Consider the following 21,181-nt stretch of genomic DNA (forward strand, 5'->3'; position numbering starts at 1 on the left):
AAGAGAAATGACTGGGGTGAGAACTGGTGAAAGGAAAATAGCAAGTTACTGTGGAAATAAAAATAAGAATTTATCTGGGACTTATGCGTGGTCCGCAGCATGAATCTACCTGCTTCTACCTTACTGAAGGACAGTAATACAATTCTTACATAAGAAATCCTCCTCAAAGTATTTAGCAATAAAATTAAAATAAAGTGAGCTAGCTAAAGAGCTATAATTTTGCCTGCAGTTACTTGTTACTCTGTGGTAAATCTTCATTTGAATATATAAGAAATATTCTTCATTTTAGTGTATTCATTTAGGAAAATCATGGAGTTACTTAATATGCAGTTTTCATATATTGAAACATTCTCTGCATTCCTCTTTGTACCTCCAACACTTAGCGAAGTGTGTTTCAGCATAATCATCTTCCCAGTGGATTCTAGCATGAAAACAAATCTCACTTTAATTTAAGGAACTTAAGTGTACAAGGCAGTGCAAGGAAATTAAATTACCTGTTTGCAAACACGGCCTCCTTTCTCAAGAAACATTTTTAATATCACTTTCAATTTTCATGCAACTCTTTCCATTGCCAGTTTTTAACTGCTGTGGTTGAGCCATTAATCAAGAGTGCAGGCAGGTGGGCAATAAATTAGACTTTGTCAGCAATAGAATTCAATGCTTTGAGATTTTTGGCTCTTAAAATAGTGGGCCTAAGGAAATGTAGGGATGTTTTTAAACTGGAGCCAACTCATCCATAATGTACAGTTACCTGAATGTAGTGGTTACTCTGGGAGAATGATTGTCTTCATTTACACTTTCACTTGTGAGCCTGCAGAACCATGCTATCCATATATCTCTTGCATACCAGAATCATTAAATATGTATCTTGAATTTGAATATTCAGTATTTTAAATGTTTTGTTTTGCAGTTCACAAAACTAGTACTCAGGTGATTGTGTGCTATGCTGGTGCTAGACTTCTGGCACCCTATAACTTTCTAGCACCTTCTAGTACCTATGGAAGCATTGTTCTATTAAAATTACGTACACATAAAGAGAGTCCTTTTCTATAGGAGAAAAAAAAAAAAAGATCCTTTTCTTAGCAGGAAGCAAAAATATTGTTTCATAAGCATAGGCTACAATTTTTCAGCAAGATGTGTTTTATCAGAAACTGATTTATTGACTCTTAAAATTTACAAGGAAGTATTCCAGCCTCAGCAAGCCTTTTGTCAAGAGCATTTTCTCAGGTCTCTGATGAAAGTGATAACTTGAAAGAGAGATTTTCATCAAACTCATAGCCCAGAGGTTAATATATTAGCCTTATATGTGGAGCCTTATATGATCTGGAGGCTCATCTGAATTGTTCATATCCCAAATATTTTTTCTGGAGATGCATTCACACCAAAACTGTCTTCCCAATGTTACCTGCTCCTCTTGCCTGCTGTTTATCTAAAAAATAAAATAACTTACATAATCTTGAGATATCTCAGTTTAATCGTGATACAAAACAGAAAATATTTCTGAATGTTTTCCAAAGCCAAGAAGCAATTTCTTTTCCGTCTTTTTATGGCTCTTATTTCACAAGCTGCTTGTGCGCTGCCAGGGTTTCCATCCCACAGCTGTGGAGAATAAAGGCTTTTCTTCCCTGGTCAGTGTGCTCAGGGTTTCTTGCATTGACATTTTAGCATGACAGGGAAGGGATTTGTCTGTGTGACACTTCCATCTCTATGCAGGAAACAGTAAAATGAGAAGACAAACTAGTCTTTATGGTAAGCACAGTAAGCAGTACCTCAAACATGAGAAGAGTAAATCTTTATCCACTCCAATTAAGTGTTTGTCTGAATGACAGTTCCTTATGGATCTATTGTTAGGATGATGTATGACACCCGTTATTTTGAAGGACTGCTCTTAGATACAGATAATCTCAGTGCTGTGCATTTTCAGCTTTGGCGTGTAGGCATCAAGTCATATTGATACGAACACTATAACGTATGCACTGTAAAGGTGCCTGAGATGTCAAAAGGTGCTCTCAACCAGTCTCAGCAAGAGAGCATTTCATAGCTTATATATTAGAGAAAGTTATTCACTAGAATAAAGAAGTGAGGTTTTGAGAGGTAGGTCTCTCACCCAAGATTGATTAACTAGAGTTTTCATTCAACGTAGTTCTTGCAGATAGGTGTAAAATGAATATACAGGGAATATCGCTGGGAGGAACTAAGGTGCTTGTGGGAGACAAGTACTACAACGATTGTCTAGTTGTATCTCTACCTCTGGTTCTGTTGAATTAATAGACCACTGGCATTAAGCTGATCATAAAATTGTAACCGATTGTGTTTAGTATTATTTCGAAAAAATGTATGTTTTTTATGTTAAAATTACTTATGACTATAAAATAGTCATAAGTAATGACTATTACTTATACCAGGAGCTGTCTTGGGCAGAGTGACCACGAACTGGTGGAGTTCACTATTTTTGGCGAGGCCAGGAAGGGGACCAGTAAAACCGCTGTATTGGACTTCTGGAGGGCTGACTTTGGGCTGCTCAGGACACTGGTTGGTGGAGTCCCTTGGGAGGCGGTTCTGAAGGGCACAGGGGTCCAGGAAGGCTGGGCTCTCTTCAAGAGGGAAATCCTAATGGTGCAGGAGCGGTCTGTCCCCATGTGCCCAAAGATGAGCCAGCGTAGGAAGAAAAACAGCCTGGCTCAACAGAGAACTGTGGCTTGAGCTTAGGAGAAAAAAGAGGGTTTATAATCTTTGGAAAAGTGGGCAGGCCACTAGGGAGGACTATAAGGATGTAGCGAGGCTGTGCAGGGACAAAATTAGGAAGGCCAAAGCTCATCTGGAGCTCAATCTGGCTACTGCCGTTAAAGATAACAAAAAACGTTTTTATAAATACATCAACACAAAAAGGAGGACTAGGGAGAATCTCCATCCTTTACTGGATGCGGGGGGAAACAGTTACAAGAGATGAGGAAAAGGCGGAGGTGCTCAATGCCTTCTTTGCCTCAGTCTTTAGCGGCAATACCGGTTGTTCTCTGGATACCCAGTACCCTGAGCTGGTGGAAGGGGATGGGGAGCCAGATGTGGCCCTCACTATCCACGAAGAACTGGTTGGTGACCGCTACGGAGGATCGGATAGGCTGCACCGATGGGCTGAGGTCAACTGCATGAAGTTCAACAAGGCCAAGTGCTGGGTCCTGCACCTGGGGCGCAATAACCCCAAGCAGAGCTACAGGCTGGGAGAGGAGTGGTTGGAGAGCTGCCAGGCAGAGAAGGACCTGGGAGTGATGGTGGACAGTTGGCTGAATATGAGCCAGCAGTGTGCTCAGGTGGCCAAGAAGGCCAACGGCATCCTGGCTTGTATCAGAAACACTGTGACCAGCAGGGCTAGGGAGGTGATTGTCCCCCTGTACTCGGCTCTGGTGAGGCTGCACCTCGAGTACTGTGTTCAGTTTTGGGCCCCTCGCTACAAGAAGGACATGGAGGTGCTTGAGCGGGTCCAGAGAAGGGCGACTAAGCTGGTGAGGGATCTGGAGAACAAGTCCTACGAGGAGCGGCTGAGGGAGCTGGGCTTGTTCAGCCTGGAGAAGAGGAGGCTCAGGGGCGACCTTATCGCTCTCTACAGGTACCTTAAAGGAGGCTGTAGCGAGGTGGGGGTTGGCCTGTTCTCCCACGTGCCTGGTGACACGACGAGGGGGAATGGGCTTAAGTTGCGCCAGGGGAGTTTTAGGTTAGATGTTAGGAAGAACTTCTTTACTGAAAGGGTTGTGAGGCACTGGAACAGCCTGCCCAGGGAAGTGGTGGAGTCACCATCCCTGGAAGTCTTTAAAAGACATTTAGATGTAGAGTTTAGGGATATGGTTTAGTGGGGACTGTTAGTGTTAGGTCAGAGGTTGGCCTCGATGATCTTGAGGTCTCTTCCAACCTAGAAATTCTGTGATTCTGTGAAAATGTTTTGATTTTCTGCCCTTGGCCTTGTGTTAAGGAAAAACAAAACCAAACAAACAAACAAAAAAAAGCACACACACACAAAAAAGTAAATATCTACATTCTTTGTTTTTGAAGAAAGAAGGGAAGCAAGATGATGGATACACAGCAGCTCTCAGTAGCATGCTTAATAGGAATGAGAGAATATCTGATGCTGTTTGGTCAATAGCCATGGTCTAAGGATGGTATATGAGAGATTTACGTGGGTGCTAAAGAGCCTGTGACATAAAGTCTTGGCAGTACGGTTTTGCAATCAGTTGGTCTCCTCAGACCGAGTATAAATGGTACTTGAGGGCACAACATCTACAAAAGAAATAATTCTGTCATGTTTTATCAGTATAGCTTAAGAAGGTTCCCATCCTGGGCAGGTACTTCATGCCCCTGCGTTTCGTCACTTTGCTGTTCCTCATTGTACAACCTCATTGGGTTGTTCTAACATTTGATAATGAACTGATTTTTTTTTTTTTTCCTGCCTGGCCATTGCTATTTAAAATTATATATATATATATATATATATATATTTTTTTTTTTTTTTTCCTTGAGTTACCTGTTTTACAAATACAACACAAAATTGTGTTCTCCATTTGATTCTAAAATGCTGCAGGTGAAAATAACACTTCTACCCACCATGTTTTTTCCCCCCAAGAAAGATTTCAGTGATCATGTTACAGTGTGACCTTGCAAATAGAGCATGATAAACAGTTCACTGTTGGGGTGAGCAAACTGAGTATGATATGCACTTGGTTCTGTCACTGGGGAAAAATAAGTGAATGTGGAGTACACTTAGTCAAAGCCAACATCACCCTGCTTGAGGAAATATAACAATGAAGTGCGACTGCATCTAATTGAATAATTGAACGGACAATTCAATCTATTACTAAAGGTGATTGCAATAATAATGTTTGCTCATTACTGAGGACAAAAGAGCTTCCTTTTTTAGAAGCAATCATTTTTGTAAATGTCCTCAGGTCATCCCATTACCACTGTAGTTACAAAGAAGTAGGTTTTACTGTGGCTATGGTCATCTTTTTTATTGGTACATCACTAGGATCACATCTCATATGACAAGATCTGAGCAGCTAAACTAATGCATTTGAAAGAGAATTGAAGTAACCAGTGTATAGTCTGACATAACTCATCATAAGTATTAATTTGTGGTAATCATTTGTTTCTTTTTTTTGTTTGTCCAGCTATAAGTGTGTACTGTGATCCACCACAACTTAGGTTAAAAAAAAAAAAGTTACTATGTAATTTTGAATTTATAGGATACCACCAGCAATTTGAAATACTGACTGGTACAGCCTTCGTGTTTTGTATGTCCATCTCATCTCTATTTCAAAAGTTCCCTCAGTATGCTCCTTGTGTCTTTTTTTTTTTTTTTCTGACTTCAGTAAAAGAAAAAAAGAAAAACAATTCTAGCAAAAAGGACAACCAGTATGAATGATTGCAAATGACATTTCTGTATCTACCCTTGATGCAAGTAGAGCTGCCTCTGACAGGCTTATCTTATTCAGTTGGCAGACAGGCACTTTACATAGCAGATAGTCTGCAGAGATACCGATCCAGCAAATTCATCTGTCTTAATATGTGGAAAATCTACAGGAAGAAGAAACAGATGTGTGCCCATAAGTCAATTAACTCATACAAAAGACTTTAGACTGGAACATTCGGTACTGACTCTGTTCTATACCCTTTGGCCAACGCTGTTTAAATATGCATCTATTTTATTTAATGGCATCTAATGCTTGTTGTATAGACCCTAGATTAGATTCAATATTTTCCTTATTTTCCCCCCGTATACTACTGGTTTATCAGTTCCGTTGGAATGTGTAGCAGATACAGGAATTGTTCTGTTGTCTCACTGTTCTTCAACTTAGCCTGGTGCTAATTTTCAAACTAGCAATTTAATGCTAACTTGAAAAAATGTCAATATTTTGTATTATATTGTACATTTAAGATTGAATATTTTCTATTCATCAGTAAGTTCAAAATGAGTGGGACAGTTGTATTAATTTCAGAAGAAGGTAAATGCTGTGGTCATTTTTTCTTCTAGCTGAGATGTTTCCTGTCTTATAAGGGGATGTCAGATCTTGTCAGTTCGACATTTCATTCTACTTTGATTACATTTTCTAAGGAAAGACTTAGCTTAGAGGCTGATGAAACCTAATGCTGACACACCATTATTCTTGCCTCTTAACTTAGATTAAAAAATTTCTGCAAAGGCAAGTTATTACTTTTATTTCTGTCATTCACACATTTCAGAGATGTTATAATAAGGTTAACAGAGATAATAGTATTTGTTTTCTCATTTATTGCATAATTGTCAAGTTACTTTTGAAAGCAAAAGCTTCTACTGTGAATGTACTCATGACTGTCACCCTGAATGTGAAAAGAAAGGAGTCATAGTCCCAGCAATAATTGATTATGCATACAATTTCAATACACGGTGTTATTTAGAAACCTTTTCCTCCTTCCAGGAGGGAGTGTGACTGGACTCCTCCAGGAGCAAACTGGCTAGTGTCTATCTAGTTCCTCTATGTTACTTTGCTGTCATGGGCTGAAAATAACACCATCCTTACCAGGAAATAGCCTGAGGAGTCCAAAGGCTCATATTTGTCATAGAATCAAAGACTGGTTTGGGTTGGAAGGGACCTTAAAGATCATGTAATTCCAACCCTCTTGCCATGAGTAGGGGCACCTCCCATCAGACCAGGTTGCCCAAAGCTCCATCCAGCATGTCTTTGAGCACTTCCACAGATGTGGCCTCTACAGCTTCTCTGGGCAACCAGGGCCTCATAACCCTCATAGTAAAAAATTTTTTCCTAATTTCTAACCTAAATCTACCCTTTTTTAGTTTAAAGCCATTACCCCTTGTCCTATCACTGTTCTCCCTGACAAAGAGTCCCTCCCCAGATTTCCTGTAGGCCTCCATTATGTATTGGAAGGCCATGGTGTGGTCTCCTCGGAGCCTTCTCTTCTCCAGGCTGAACAACTCCCTCAGCCTGTCTTCATAGGACAGGTGCCCCAGCCCCCTGATCATCCTTGTGGCCTCAGAGCTGAACACAGCACTGCAGGTGGGGCCTCATAAGAGCAGAGTAGTTTGTCTGTGGTATGGAATAAGCAGGCAGGTTCTTTACCTACTGGCAAAACAATGGTTACAAAATCATCCACAATTGTTTCTAGTATTGTCTGTTACATGTACATAGAGCATGTGTGTATATATGAGGGATTTGATCTCCCTCTTCATTTTCAACTCTAAGTACTTTTATTCCACGCTAATTACCATTCTGTGGTTAATTTGTGACAAATCTTTGCACTGTTCATTTTTTGAGCTTGCAGCTGCTACACATTATTAATGTAAATGATACCATAACTGACATCTTAATAGATTTTTTCTTCACTAGTGACAGCTCTACCTCTTTTCCTATTGATAGAAATGAATACAAGTGGACAAATCTATTCTCTATCCTTTTTAATTTTAGAAGTTTGTTTTGTTTTGTTTTTTAATGTCAATGTTATTGCAAATAGGAGAATTAGTTTTTCCATCTGCTTAATGTATAAAAGAAGTCAGTATGAAAAATACATATTTATATGCATAATATGTTCTCATAGATACAGAATAGTTTAGATCTTAGGAACCTGATTGGCATTGTACTTCTAATTTTCAAAACATCATTTGATAACACCTGCTTGGAAATCAAGGAAATGGCAATACATAACACTTAGAGGAATAGAATTATGACTGTAACATTTCCTGTTACAAATTAAAGCTGTACAATATATTGTGTGTGAATAAAATAATTTTGGAAGTGTTGCTCAGAATTCTGGTTTCACTATTACTAAAGGTGCAAAGAACAATATTTGAAGTATAGGGCTTTGAGGAGATTTGCTGAGAATAGCAAGAACTGGAGCTACAAAGCTACTTAAACTGCTTTCAAATGAAAGAACATTGACAGTATGCTTGAGTTCAAATCAGGTGGCTATGCAGAGAAAGAATATTAAACATGATTTTATATCCACAATTTGTTCATTTTAAACTGTCAGAATAATAGTTATAAATTTAACAATAATAATAGTATTGAAGTTACTATTATTATTATACATTTATTTTCCTCCTCCCATTCTTTGTGGAAGCACTGTGAGTGCCAGCAGGACTGAGCGGGGGATAGACACTGGTTGGACACTTCCAGGAAAAGCTGAAAACCAGTATCACATTTTAGACTTTTTGATGTGTTTTCTTACGTGTGTTTCCTGAGCGTAAAAGGAACACCTGCATGGACATGATTTTATTGACATTTTTAAATACAGACGTCACAGTCCTAGTTTTACCAGGAACGTTGCTAGCGTTTGAATTTTCATAATGAAGAACGCCAGCTAATTCTGAAGCTGGTATAATGGGGCATGATGACACCCGAATTTGCAATCTGGGACTATTTCAGTGGAACGGGCTCTCTGTGTCACCAGGGGACCTGCCTCGCCCTCCCAGCCGAGCAGGACGGCGGGTTGGGGTGCCGGAATTGCCACTGCTCGACTTCGTTCCCTCACAGGCAGGGGGCTTCTGCTTCTCCCTACATCTGTTCCCATGAGGTGCCACGGCCTGCGACTGGCTGAGCCCTGCCCTGCTGCGGAACCTTCTGGAACCGGACAGAAGAAACGGACAGAACCTCCAGGAACTGTCCAGAACCTTCCAGAAGGAGCTGGAACTGGCTGGAACCGGCTTGGGGCAGCCACGCCCTCTCCTCCCCGACACCTCTGCAGCCCGTGCTGCTGGCAGCTTGCCACACACACCCAATGCAACTACCTATTGTTCTTACGTTATTTTTAATTAAAAAAATCAATATTGGGCTTCTTCAGTAGTAATAGTGGTTGGACCTGACATTTACGTTTGAAAATAAAGGTAAAACTGAGGGAGAGATGAGGAGGAAGTGCGTTTCTCCGTGCCTGCTTCGCGCTGTGTTGCTCACCGGTGAGGCGCTGCCTCAGGGCAGCTCCGCCTCGCGCCTTTGCAGGTGGAGTTTCCATGATTCCTTGTAGCACGTCTGCGGCACCTTCCTAGGAAAGGTTTTGCCACAGTTCAATTTAAGAAGGAAATAATGTAGTGGTGGGTTGAGGTGGATTAATTTTAATGACTTTCCTACATTCCAGAGCTGCAGTTTCCTGTGGATTTCTGCAAGGGTTAAACGCCAGCTTGAGACCTGAAAGTGGGGAGCACGGGGCTAGCAAAGAGGTGAGGAAGATCTGTAGCAGCTTTGTTTTATAAGTAGGATTTACAAAGGTTAGGATCTGATCACTTTTCATCCAAAATATTTGTATTGTGATGCTTAAATAGAAACAGTCAATTTTTTTCATATTGCTTGGGCCAGATGTAGTTACGGGCTTTGAGAATAGAGAGTATACAGAGAGCACCTGTAAGCCATTAAAGAGCTTTAAAACAGAACAAAACCTGCAAAGGGTTCCCTGTGCCAGATGTGATGGGCACCTGGGCATGCCATGAGGGCTGTGAGGCATCAGATTTTATTTATTTTTATTTATTTATTTATTTATTTTGCAGAATTTTTATTTGGTACAGATTTTTGCCTATTTCAAAACAGACAGGTTTCAAGTCTGAGGCCACATAAACAACCACACTCCTGTTACATGAGTAGGGGAGGTTTGCCAAACGTTAGGCTGTTGTGAAATCCACATTAGGTGATGCATTTGGTCTATTCCATTGAGAGATGGCTTCTGCTTTGTCTAGAGCATCTCTCCCCTTGCTCTGCAGGTTTTCAGGTCCATAGCTGTACTGTTATCTTCCAAAATTGGGAGCACTAAATCTGGGAGTAGTTTAGAAACTTCTGCCTTTCAGTTGCAGTTACTGCCTCCGTGCAGAGACCTAAGTGACCACAGGAATATTCATGGTTTTGTTGCATGGTTAAACTGGCTGTGATAAAGGTTTTACTTTGCACTGGAATGGGCTGGGACTGTTCACAAACTAAGTTACAGCTCAGATCCTTCCTGCTTGGATGCCATAAATTGTACAATATAATCTGAGAACCATAATCGGCTCTTAATTGTAGTCATATTTAGAAGCATACGTATTCATGAAAGCAGGATTGCATTATTCATTTCAGTATTTGCCATGAGAATGCTTGGTGTGTTAGCTTACTGCAAGCTTGTTACGACATGCTTATATACCTGTGCATTGGGAAGTGTTTAGAAAATGCCCACCGAAGAAACTGGAGACTCCAAACGTGGTTTCTTCTGTCTGCACATGGACACCGGTGGCAACTGCTGTTTCAGAGAGAGGTTACCAGAGGTACTTTAAAAGCATACAAATTTTACTCATAGCTGTTGGCTGTCTAATTTGTATTTTGAACGTAGCTCCGAGCATGTGTCAGCCTGAACCATCTGTGTGTACACAATCTCTTGTGAAGAAGTAAATTTCTATTGATGCATTGTGGTCATTATATAAAGTTATGCCAAAACTGATACAAAAAAAAAAAAAAAAGCAACAATTGTAAATATGGATCTAAAAAATAATAGAGGACAGTATGCTGTGATCAATATCAGAAACAGAGCAAAAATAAACACAAACAATGACAGATATAAAGGGACAATGACAGATATAAAGGGAAAAAAATGCTGCCTTTACAATCAAAATGTTACATAGGGAAAGGTTTAAAAAAAGGGGGGAGGGAGGATGAGGAGAAAAAATAAAACATCTAACAGCCACCTGAAGCTCACTAGATTTTTAACTTGCCTAATAGCTTTATGTAAATGCTGGTTAATGACAAATCCCAGCGTGGCAGTGCACCATACAATCAGCCCTGCGAGACTCACTGTAGTAGTAATTTTTTTTATGTCTGCTGGTCTCTCTGCTAGCAAAATGTTCTACTTTTTTGGTTAGCGCTAATGCTAAAGCTGTTGTAGGGGGGTAGTTTCAAATCACTGTGCTTCGTAAACGTGCATGCTGATTAAAACTTTTATTTTTCATAATGATCTAGTAATGTAGTGATAATGCAAGTAATAGCCCATACCTAATGATTTTGTGTCCAAGGACTAGAAGAATTACCATAATGTATTTAGTGTCAAATTCTGAGAAAGAATTGTAAAACTATTTCCTTGCGCATTCTTACTAGGCACGTGTATGCTGTTTCTCCAGCTGCTAAAGGGAAGGCCTGTAAAAAGAAAAATATAAAATGATACCTGCTTTCTGTTTGTGCTGTCTTCTGAAGAGGAAGCCACTGAACCGCTGTTCCTGTTCAATCTGGAGAACATTTGTGGAACAAGATGGCAATCTGTTCTGAAAGCATACAGCAGAAACAGGGTACTTGGGGTGAAGGTTTTTGTGGACTGCTTCTTATTGCTGTTCCCACTGCAAACAGAGCAAGCTGACCATAGGATAAAACCAGAATTTTTATTAGAAGGTGGAGGAACGCAGATTTGAATGTGCAAATTAATTTAGACATTGTCTTGGGGTCTTAGTGGGATTAATTCATGAAAGATTTCAATCATATTGCTTAGCTGTGTGAAAACATGACCAAGGCTGGTATACTGGCCTAGAACTAGAGGAATTGCTTTGAAATCTGTGATAATATTTTAGATTGTTCTAATTTAGTTGAAATGTGGAATTTGAGGCACTGCTTGTTGCACAGAAGCTTTCTGGATTCTCTAGGTACTTGTTAGGTTACACCCTTCAGATGAAGTCAGACTCCTCAGACACATCATTGGAGCGTGTGTGAGACTTCATATTTCTGTCAGTCCCTTAACCTGCGTTTGGGGTGTGGTGTTGGTGCAAAACAGTAGCTGTACAAGCACTACAGCCACAAGGAAGCCATAGTTCTGCCCCTCTCCCTGCAGCCACGCGCTCCTTATGTCATGCAGCCCATATTCATGTTAGCAAGGGAAAACACATCTTGTTGAAGCCAGCTCACAAACAAAACAGTTTGTCACTGCAGAGCAGCCTTGCCAGCCTAGGGGAGAGGGTTTGTATGAATGTCAACAGGAGAGTGAAGTGCTTTCTTTGACAGTGGTTTGACTTGCATTGGTTTCAAGTATCCATGAAATTGTGACTTGCATGATGTTATTCTTCCTACTTTTGGTGAAAAACTCAAAAGCTAGCTGAAAACTCCTTAGAAAAGGTTAAAAATAAGTACAACACAGAAGTTATTTGACATGGAAATTACTGAGATTTTCTAGTTAAGCATTTTTTAATAGTGCATGTTAACAGCATAATATTTTTACATGAGAATGTTTGTGCATTACTGAGTTATGCCATATCAGTTGGTGTTACATCAGTGATTTTTGGATATTCAGGAATTTGCATTTCATCAATAAATTTGGGTATTTTTTAAATAAATCCAAATTCATCTTAAATTGATCATCTGACTTCATTCTACATTAAAAATCAAAACTAAACAAATAAAGAGAAAAAAATGACTAAGATGAGACTAAAAATGACTAAAACAAATCTCTACAGAATATAACTGATTTTTTTAGAAGCCCCCATATATAAGTTTTGCAGATCAATTCTTTTTTTTTTTTTCTTTGTTAAATCCAGGGGGTTAGAATTGTTTTGACATGCATGACGTTCATTGTCTTCCTTTAAACCCATTTTTTTGACAATGTCCTTTGCTCATGGGCATCAAAGATTAAAAACTGCCTGTGTGGAAAAAATGATGTGCTTTTCCCCCTAGTCCTCTGTCCTCAGATTTTGCTTGGTACTCATGGATCTGTCCACTGGTAAGGCACCACCTTTGCACAATGCCATGTGAATGATTATATGGTGATGAACCTCATAAGGTTGTGCCAGAGGATAACTTTCCTTTGGCAGTGCTTCCCCTGCAAGTGTGCCAGGCATGATCACAGCAGTTGAACTTGCACTTTGCTCCTTAAGGATTTTGTGAAAGAATGGTGCTTCTGCTTATAAACTACCCCATTAGGGCTTCTAGACAGGCTTTGTTACTGCGAGCAGTGCTTAGCAGACAAAAACAAACCAAACAGTATCAAAGAAAAAAAAAAAAAAGATTTTGTCCAAGGAGCCCTCGGAGTGTTTTTAAAAAAATCAGATAGCAAAATGATTGGTAGTATAGGGTGGTTGTGGTCAAGGGGAGGAATGGGGAGAGCAGCTGAAACACCCGCTTCCTACAGAGATGTTGTTTGCCTTGATGCGCTGAAATGAACGCTGAAGTAGTTCAGGAACTGATCCATGAATGGAAACCAAGCCAAGGTGAAAGGCATCTGGCAGAAAAGTGGACAAACGGCAGGGCACAAGAACTTTCAGCCATTCAGTTGCAACCTAGCCCTGTAAGTATGGTAAACCTTCGAGCTTATAGTGCCTATGGATTTGTCACTTTTAAATTAGTAGCTTAAGCTCTTGAGATTTTATGTAGTGTTTCGACAGAAAAAATATGATCTGCACAGTCATCTTAGCATTTTCTTTTTTCTTCAGCTTTACTTTTAGCAGAAGGCAGTGGAAGGCAGAATTATTATTGCTGGTGTGAGGTAGCAGAGAGCTGCTGAGTTACTTTGTTGATGTGTCTCTGATTTATGGTAGTATTTAACAAGCAAGGGCTGTGCTTAGGAACTTAAGAGATTTTTTTTTTTTTTTTTTGTACACCTCCACAATGATATAAACATAAGACCCATGTGTTTTTACCACTTTGTTATGCAAATGTGCTCTCTAATATTAGTGGTAAGACTGATGAAAATATGTGCAGCATTTGTTAGGGCAGCTTGCTTGTCATCATTTCCCTCTGTCATGTGCATCTTGTTAAAATGTATGAAGACGCTTTGTACGTTTGAATAATCTTGTTTGATGTGTATCTGTGAGAGGCATGGTCTCCCAGCGCCCTGTTCCTGCAGAGCTCCTTTAAGATCTCACATATGTGAGCCCTGCTGTTTGCCCTCCATGATCTGTGAGAGCTGTTTTCCAAGCCCTATCAAACCCAGAAGGGGCTAGGAGCACTGAGCTACTGCTGCCGTTGGTAGATTCAATTTGGCATCCTTGATGTAAAGGCACTCAATTTTGCTTTGAAAAAGAAGATATTTTTGAAAGGTTGCCAAACCCAGCTCTAGATTACGTGTTGCTTTTGACAGTCATTTTTTTCTCCCCTGCACTTGGAGACTAATGATATATGAGGCTACTCAAGTATAAGTGGTCCTCTTTTGCCTGTTCTGGTTGAAACATAGCTGGCCTTTCACCTTTGCCAGGCAGCTGTCTTCAGTTACTTTAAACATGAAGTGAATAGAGCTTGTAGATATTATTCCTGATACCAGTTCTGTAAATATATTATTTTATAGAGCCAAGTTAGTCTTTTTTCTTTTTTCCTCACTTAACCTAATCTCCTAGGGGAAAAACAGAGATGACTTTTTTTACTCTTATTTGCTTTAGGAAACATGAACTACCTTTAATTGCGTTCTTCTAATTCTTTGCCTTTTTTTTTTTTTTTTTTTTGTCTGTGCAATAGCAGTAAAGGTTGATGAGCAGTGTTGAAGATGTGCTGATGTAAACACAGACAATTGCTAGATCACTGCATCAGTCTTGTTCAATGCATGTTTATGTAATGATGTGGTGTGATTTTCACATTTATGTAGCTGCAGGCAGTTTCCTGGGTTCCCAAGCTTGATGCAAACATTCAATTAATTCTGCTGTTCTTGTTATACCTTTACAGATAATTTCAGTACTTTGAAGTTTCACTGTTAAGTTACTGTGTGTGGATCTTGAAGTTTTAAAGTCACCCCCCCCCCCAAAAAAAAAAATGGAGTTGCATGGTTTTTAGGTACAACTCTGGACAACTACAAGGTCATTTCTTACTGAAATAAAACTTGTACACTTCACATGAGTGTATTCAGACATTTCTGCCTTTGCATGGTGGACACTACATCCAGGGAGAGGTAAACAAAATTAATACTTGTAATTTACTTCATTCCTTCTCTATCTTTCAAACAGTGGTCTCTCTGAATTGGGCAATACCCAACTATCAATGTTGACTCAGAAAAAACGTCTTTCAATGCCTTACTGTTTATGATGTAGTATCATTTCTGTGTTTACGCTGACAGTTTCTGCTACATTGCTGCTTATTTATTCCCTAGCGGTCTTGATTCCTGTTAGGAAAACATGACTGATCTGATGGGTGCCCACCATAGCCTGTTCTGCATAAATGAGTAGAGAGGAGTTTATTATCTTATAAGGCTAGTAAGCTTAAGTATTATCTTTATCATTTCCCTTTTATTGGCATCCAGGATATAAGCTCATTTATTGATAGGATTCATCTGTGCTTATCAGCAAGCTTCATTTTATCCTCCATTGCTTGGGTACTGAGTTATATTTTCTGGTATGGCTTTTTACGTGTGCTTGTCTTTGAACTCACTTGTTCCCAGGTATTTTATATTTAACATGTCATATTTCTTACTTTTTATTATAACGTGTGGAGCGATAACCTGTTCAGATGGGTACTAAAATTAAAAACAAGATCGGACTTTACTATTGGCAGCTCAAGGGCAGGGTGACATTTGTTTCTATTGTTGAACATGCAAGCAATGGAAAAAGAAATTCTGATTATCAGTGCTTATTTCTGAGGAAAGGATCTGCAGAAGAAGAGTATCCTGTAGCTCTTACTTGAAACCAATAAGTAGAAACTGACTGTAGCTGTTGCTTTAGGAAGGCCAGGAAAAAAGTAATCATTTGTTACCTACCTTTTCAAGTAATCATTGGCTATCACCAGGGCAACCTTTTGAAATACCAAAAATAATGATTTCTGTGTTGTAAAATCTGTAAGATCTGAAATAACTGGGGAAAATTGAAGTCAAAGTTTATTTCTTGAAAACATGTCTGGGTGCTTTTAACCTTTTCTTCAGTTTTCATAGGAATGATTTATATATTTATCTCTTTTTATGCCCAAACCTAGTTTTCCAACCAGGTTATAGGAAATGTCAAAAATGAGATTTTAGTCAACTATTCTTTTGACAGCAGCCAGTAGAGTTAATGTAACAAGTTAAACTGGCTTCTCGTCTTTCTTTTTCTAAGTGGAAACTTAGTTGAAGTCTCTTTTCAAAACTCTATTGCCTGCTCAAATGCAGATATTATATGCATAATGAGGGGTAAAACTGACAGGATGTGTCTGTCACTGGAGTAAAGAATATGAAACGATTGTTTGAACTGAATGAACTGTAAGATAGACAATCATTCACCATTCCATGCCTTTTGCAAGAAAAAGTATAAAATGAAATTTACAATAAAATGTGTTCGGTCTGCATCACTGTAGGACAAAGGTTGATACGTCATGAGTTGAAATCAGTCTTCCCTATTAACAATTCATACATCTGGTTGATAATTAAAGACAAAGTGATGACGCTTGAAAAAGTAGTGTTTTGTACTTAGATAGGAGACTTAAAAAAATATCTTAAAGTGTATATATGTGTGCAGAAGATCTTGTTTCTTACTTTTTCTAGTATTTTGTATTCTGATGCATAAGTAGGTTTTCTGTGCTGGCCAAAACCCTGGGTTATTAACTCATTTTACAGTAGGTAGCAGTAATTGAGATAATCCATGATATTCTCAAGGAATACTAATAACTAATGAATTGAAGTTTATCTGTTTTTAAGATTAGGTAGACTGAAATGAATGCTGAATGAATTTGTAGTCATAAAGAGAATATCGTATGGAAGTCCTCGTGTCAAACTGTTCTGAGCAATTTATTCTGGAGCAATTTATTATAACCTATCTGGAGGGAAAAATATTGATTGATTTCAGTCTTTCTGTATTTCTCAATATTAAATGTGTTTTCCCTGAGAAGCATGTTTTGGTTTTGGTGAAGAAATATAGCTGAGCTGTCAACTTCTAAATATTATGCAGATGAGGCGGCTAGGGTGACTGAGGGCTGGATGCCCAGTGATTATTTTGTTTGTCAGCTTGGTGGGCCTCTGTTATGGATCTTGACCCAATATGATATTTTAGATCAAAATTTTAGAACAGCAGTTTTCTAGTGTCATTTTCATTTCATGTTAATTTGTTTCAGTCCTGTCAGCAGACCTTCCAGGGGCTGGCCTGTAACTCATGAGCCACATGCGACTTCCATGGAATGTGTAAGACTCCTGCTCCCAGAGTGCATTTATCAAATGGCAAGCAGCAGGGCCATGCCAGACAAGGCAGAGGTGGCTGATTGTAATGCCTGTTGTTGGGAGAAAGTGCCAAGCAGGAGTCGCTGTGGCAGATGTCATTTGGTTGCCATGGAAGTGAGTGAACCTCCCATCCCACAGCAGAGAAGAGGACCATGCTCACATTGTCACCTCCCATAGGTGACCCTCTGTAGTTTGGACCGATGAGGTGGTTTTACTGTTTTTGCTGTACAGTCAGGAAGGTTGGTCCACGAGGTTCCTTGTTCAGTGTACTTCAAGTCTGAAAGCACTTTGGCATTATATGTGTAGGACGAAATAGAAATTAATGATATTTGAGAGAGGAAAAAAAAAAAAAGAAAATCTTTGTTTTTTTTTTTTTATTATTTTATTTTATTTTTTGCATCTGGAAAGCTTTGCGAAGCCCAGAATACTGACTTCCATTGTTTAATAACAGAGGAAAAAAGGAAATGCATATATTCCGGTGATCTAGAGGTTTCCTCCTGTATTTGGATATTTCCTTCCTCAGTCATTTGTATTATGAGGCTGAAGCGATAGAGACAATTGCACAGGGGAGGAAAGCTGTCTTAATTCATTGTGGAAGTTGATAGATTGCAGTCATTCCTAAAAAGCCTATTGGTGCTATGGTTGGAGACACATGGGGACAGAAATATGTTACTTGGTGCAACCACATGGCTAGCTCTAACCAGAACAGGGCTGGATAATTCTGATTCCTAATACAGGCAATTTTCTCCACTTTCCTCACTGTGAGCACCAATGGTACTCAAAACGTATTTTTTAAATCCATAAATGCAAAAGCGAGGAGGAAGTATTTGCTATTGTATATGTTGCATTTTAAAATGAGGCTGTTGGCAACCTAATTTCTATGTAAATAAACTGATGTGTTTGAAATCACCTAGAAGTTAGGAGACATGCTGAGGAAGTTGAGCGAAAGAAGAGAAAGAAAAATGAGAGGCCATTTCCAAGTTGAAATGTAAAAAAGAGAGGTGAGAGAGTTTTGAGGAAGGAATAAAACGTTAAAGTAGGGTAAGTGATAACTTTTGTTTTAAAACTGTCAGCAATACACTGAGAAAGAAGATTGCCTTGAAAAAAAAATGAAGGCTATATTGATAATGAGCAGGAGCATAAAAGACCGAATTACTTCAAACATTGCTGTATAATGGCAGAGCTGCTTATAATCAGGAACAGTCTTAAAGCTTTAAAGAAATATTTATTTCAGGCAGTCCCTAGGTCTAAACTATGCTGTTAAAAGAAAAATGAACTAGAAAAAAATTATGCATGAATAGAATATGGCTGAAAAATACAGCATTGTTGAAAACTAGGATGTGTTTGTGCTTGACATACCGATTATACAGTCTGTGTAATTATATTCATTCTTCCATCTTGGATAACTGAAACACATAGGTCTTGACTATTACAATTTTTGGAAGTCCCACATTCATATTAATTTTGTTTGGGAGATGGATTTCTTGTTCTATTTTGGAGAGCGAAGAAGCCAAGGACCACAAACTAATAAATGGCACTGTATGAAAGTGAAAAGAAGTTGAAACTGTCCCCACATAATTTCATTCTTTAGGAGAAAGCAGACAATCTGTAACAAATCACAGTCATGAATACAACCTCACCGTACAAATCAGAAGATACTTCCTTGTTGTTTACTCCCTGTGCATTATTTACAGCATTTCTCCCTTCTCCTGTGAGACAGGCAGCATCATTGATTATTATTTATATGGTGCATTCATGGTAGTAAAAGTTATGTAATCAGTATATTTTAGACCATAGAATTATGTAATGTAAATATTTTAGTGCGCATTCTGGAGAAAGGTTTGAGTTGAGGACAGAGAATCAGATGATACATTATTTTTATATATTTAAATTTAAGAAACATCTTAACACAAAATATGGTAATACTTGCAAATGAACTTTATTCAATTTTTCTCTGTTGAACTATTCTGCCTACCCTATCGCTATTCTTACGCTTAAATGTTTCATTCATGGTTTTCAGTACATAAATATTAGACAGGAAGTCCTAATGTGAAACTGTGATTTGCGTATAACGGATGTGTACAATCTTACATGTGTTTACTATTGCAGTGTAAAAGTGATTCTGACATAGTGTAATCCATTCATGGTTTAACCATAATCCTAAAACAGTACCAAGCAGCAAACAGAGCCACTGTAAAAGTTTCTTATTTATGCTTTCAGCCTCTGATTCTCTGCATGGTTTTATCTTTCCCTTAACCTTTCAGCTTCGCAAGCCTTTGCTTACATAAATGTAAACTGAATTTGTCAGCATCTCCCAGTTTCTTGCTCTCTTCCTATTTTTCCCTGTTCTGTTGAGGAATTTGAGTTCCTTGGTTTTCATAACAAAGGCTTTTCTTTCAAAAATGCAATCACTACTTCAAAGCCAACATGGCTAATTTGGGAAAGAGTGGTGTCCATAATAAATAAAAGCTAATAAGCCTGGGCCATCATCTCTCTGGATTAAATAATGGACAGGTGCTTTGAAACAATACCTGTCCTTTACATATTGAGGTTCTCTCTACTGGAATAACCTTCAGACCCTGCTGCATGAAAATATGTAGTTTTGAACAAATAATGGAAAGATGAACATTGACACTCTATTCTGTGTTTAAAAAGAGTATGCTCTTTTTAAATGATTCCTTAAAATCGAAAGCATTATGATTTAGCTCATTTTCCAGGGTCTCAAATGTGTAGGTTTACATGCTGGAGCATGACATTTCAGTGAGCTTAAATTATATAACATTCAAGAATCTGTGCTATCAAAATAGTGTGACACAAAATGAATGTATTTTGTAAAGGTTACAATTTCTTAATAGACTTATTTTTTTTGTTTATTTTAGCCTCATGAAAAATTGTTTTAATTTTGAATTTTTCAAAACACCATTTTGAACTTTGATGCAGTTCTGAGGTTCTCTCTGAAATTATGCAGACATACATGTAACTGCATAAAGCCTAAATTACTTCAATCTCCATTTTTAAGGCTTCCAACTTGAGTCACTATTTACTAAGAAAAACTGTTCCTTGCCTAAATGATAAGGTGCAGAAAAACTAGTATCTTTGAAAATTTGCTCAGGAAATGTTATAATGTCTGCTTACAGTGTTCATTTTAGAGATGTCATGATTGAGACCATAGGAAGAAATGCCAACAGTCAGAGTTCCCTGATTTTAATATTACAGGCCTTGGAAGAGGCATTATATATGCAAATTTGTTCTTTAGTTAACCAGGGCACCCTGCAGATCTGTAACTCCTCAGTGATCTATCTTTGGTGCTGTTGGGGGTTATGCTGGCAACACACTGTCTAGATTAATCTGCCCCCCCCCCCAAAACAAACAAAGAAACAAACAAAAACAACAAAAAGCAAAAGAAAAAAACAAACAAACACAAAACAACACAACGAAAATGAAACAAACCAATCAAACAAAACACCTGTTTACTAGTGATTCATGTTTCTTTGCATTGCTGGATTACTTGCATTGATGTCCAGGCCATGACACAACTGTGTTTGAGTCTTTGTTCAGATGGTATCATCTGGGAAAAATCTTCAGTGGACATTTACAGTTTATTTCACGAATAAGGACTAGTGTCAGGTGTAATCAAAATGTTTGCTGTAAACTCATAACAGAAAAGTAGATCCAGGTTCTGAAGATCATGCAGTCCAATGAAAGGTAAAACATGTAAGAGTGAGGGAAAGGTGGAGTCATTGAGTACTAAAAGAAAGTTGATAATAAAGAAGGGTTAAATAAAAATATTTACAATATTGTGAATCTCAAGTTTTATATGTTTAAGTGAGAATCTGGCTGCTCAGAATAATGTTGAATGAAAGGTCAACACTGTTAAGCAAGATATATTAAATGTGGTTTTTTTTAGTACAACTAAATACATAGAAAGACACGGCTTAATTTGTTTATGACCTTTTCTCTCCTTGTAACACTAGAGAAAACATTTTTATGCTATTATATACTTTCTTCAAGATTTTTGACTCCATGTGTAAGGCTTTAATAGGATGCGTGCTATTGGAGTTGCCATGGCTCATTGTGGGACAGGCTTGTGTGATTCTAGTCCTGCTCCTGCATA

General features: G+C 38.5%; 1 protein-coding gene across 2 annotated transcripts in view; it reads left to right on the forward strand.

Moving 5' to 3' along the window:
* Positions 1–21,181, forward strand: part of CLSTN2 (calsyntenin 2) — a 348,562-nt gene that overhangs the window by 117,707 nt on the left and 209,674 nt on the right. Inside the window, exons 1-2 of one of the 2 annotated variants that reach the window (XM_072042760.1) lie at positions 8,727–8,863; positions 9,112–9,193. The exons of the other annotated variant lie outside the window; for it this stretch is intronic. The gene's annotated coding sequence lies outside the window, so the exon portion shown is untranslated. Of the gene's footprint in view, positions 1–8,726; positions 8,864–9,111; positions 9,194–21,181 lie in introns of those variants that run through there. 2 annotated transcript variants of the gene reach the window in all.

This window comes from Anas platyrhynchos, chromosome 9 (genome assembly GCF_047663525.1).
Source record: "Anas platyrhynchos isolate ZD024472 breed Pekin duck chromosome 9, IASCAAS_PekinDuck_T2T, whole genome shotgun sequence".
In the NCBI taxonomy this organism is placed as follows: domain Eukaryota; kingdom Metazoa; phylum Chordata; class Aves; order Anseriformes; family Anatidae; genus Anas; species Anas platyrhynchos.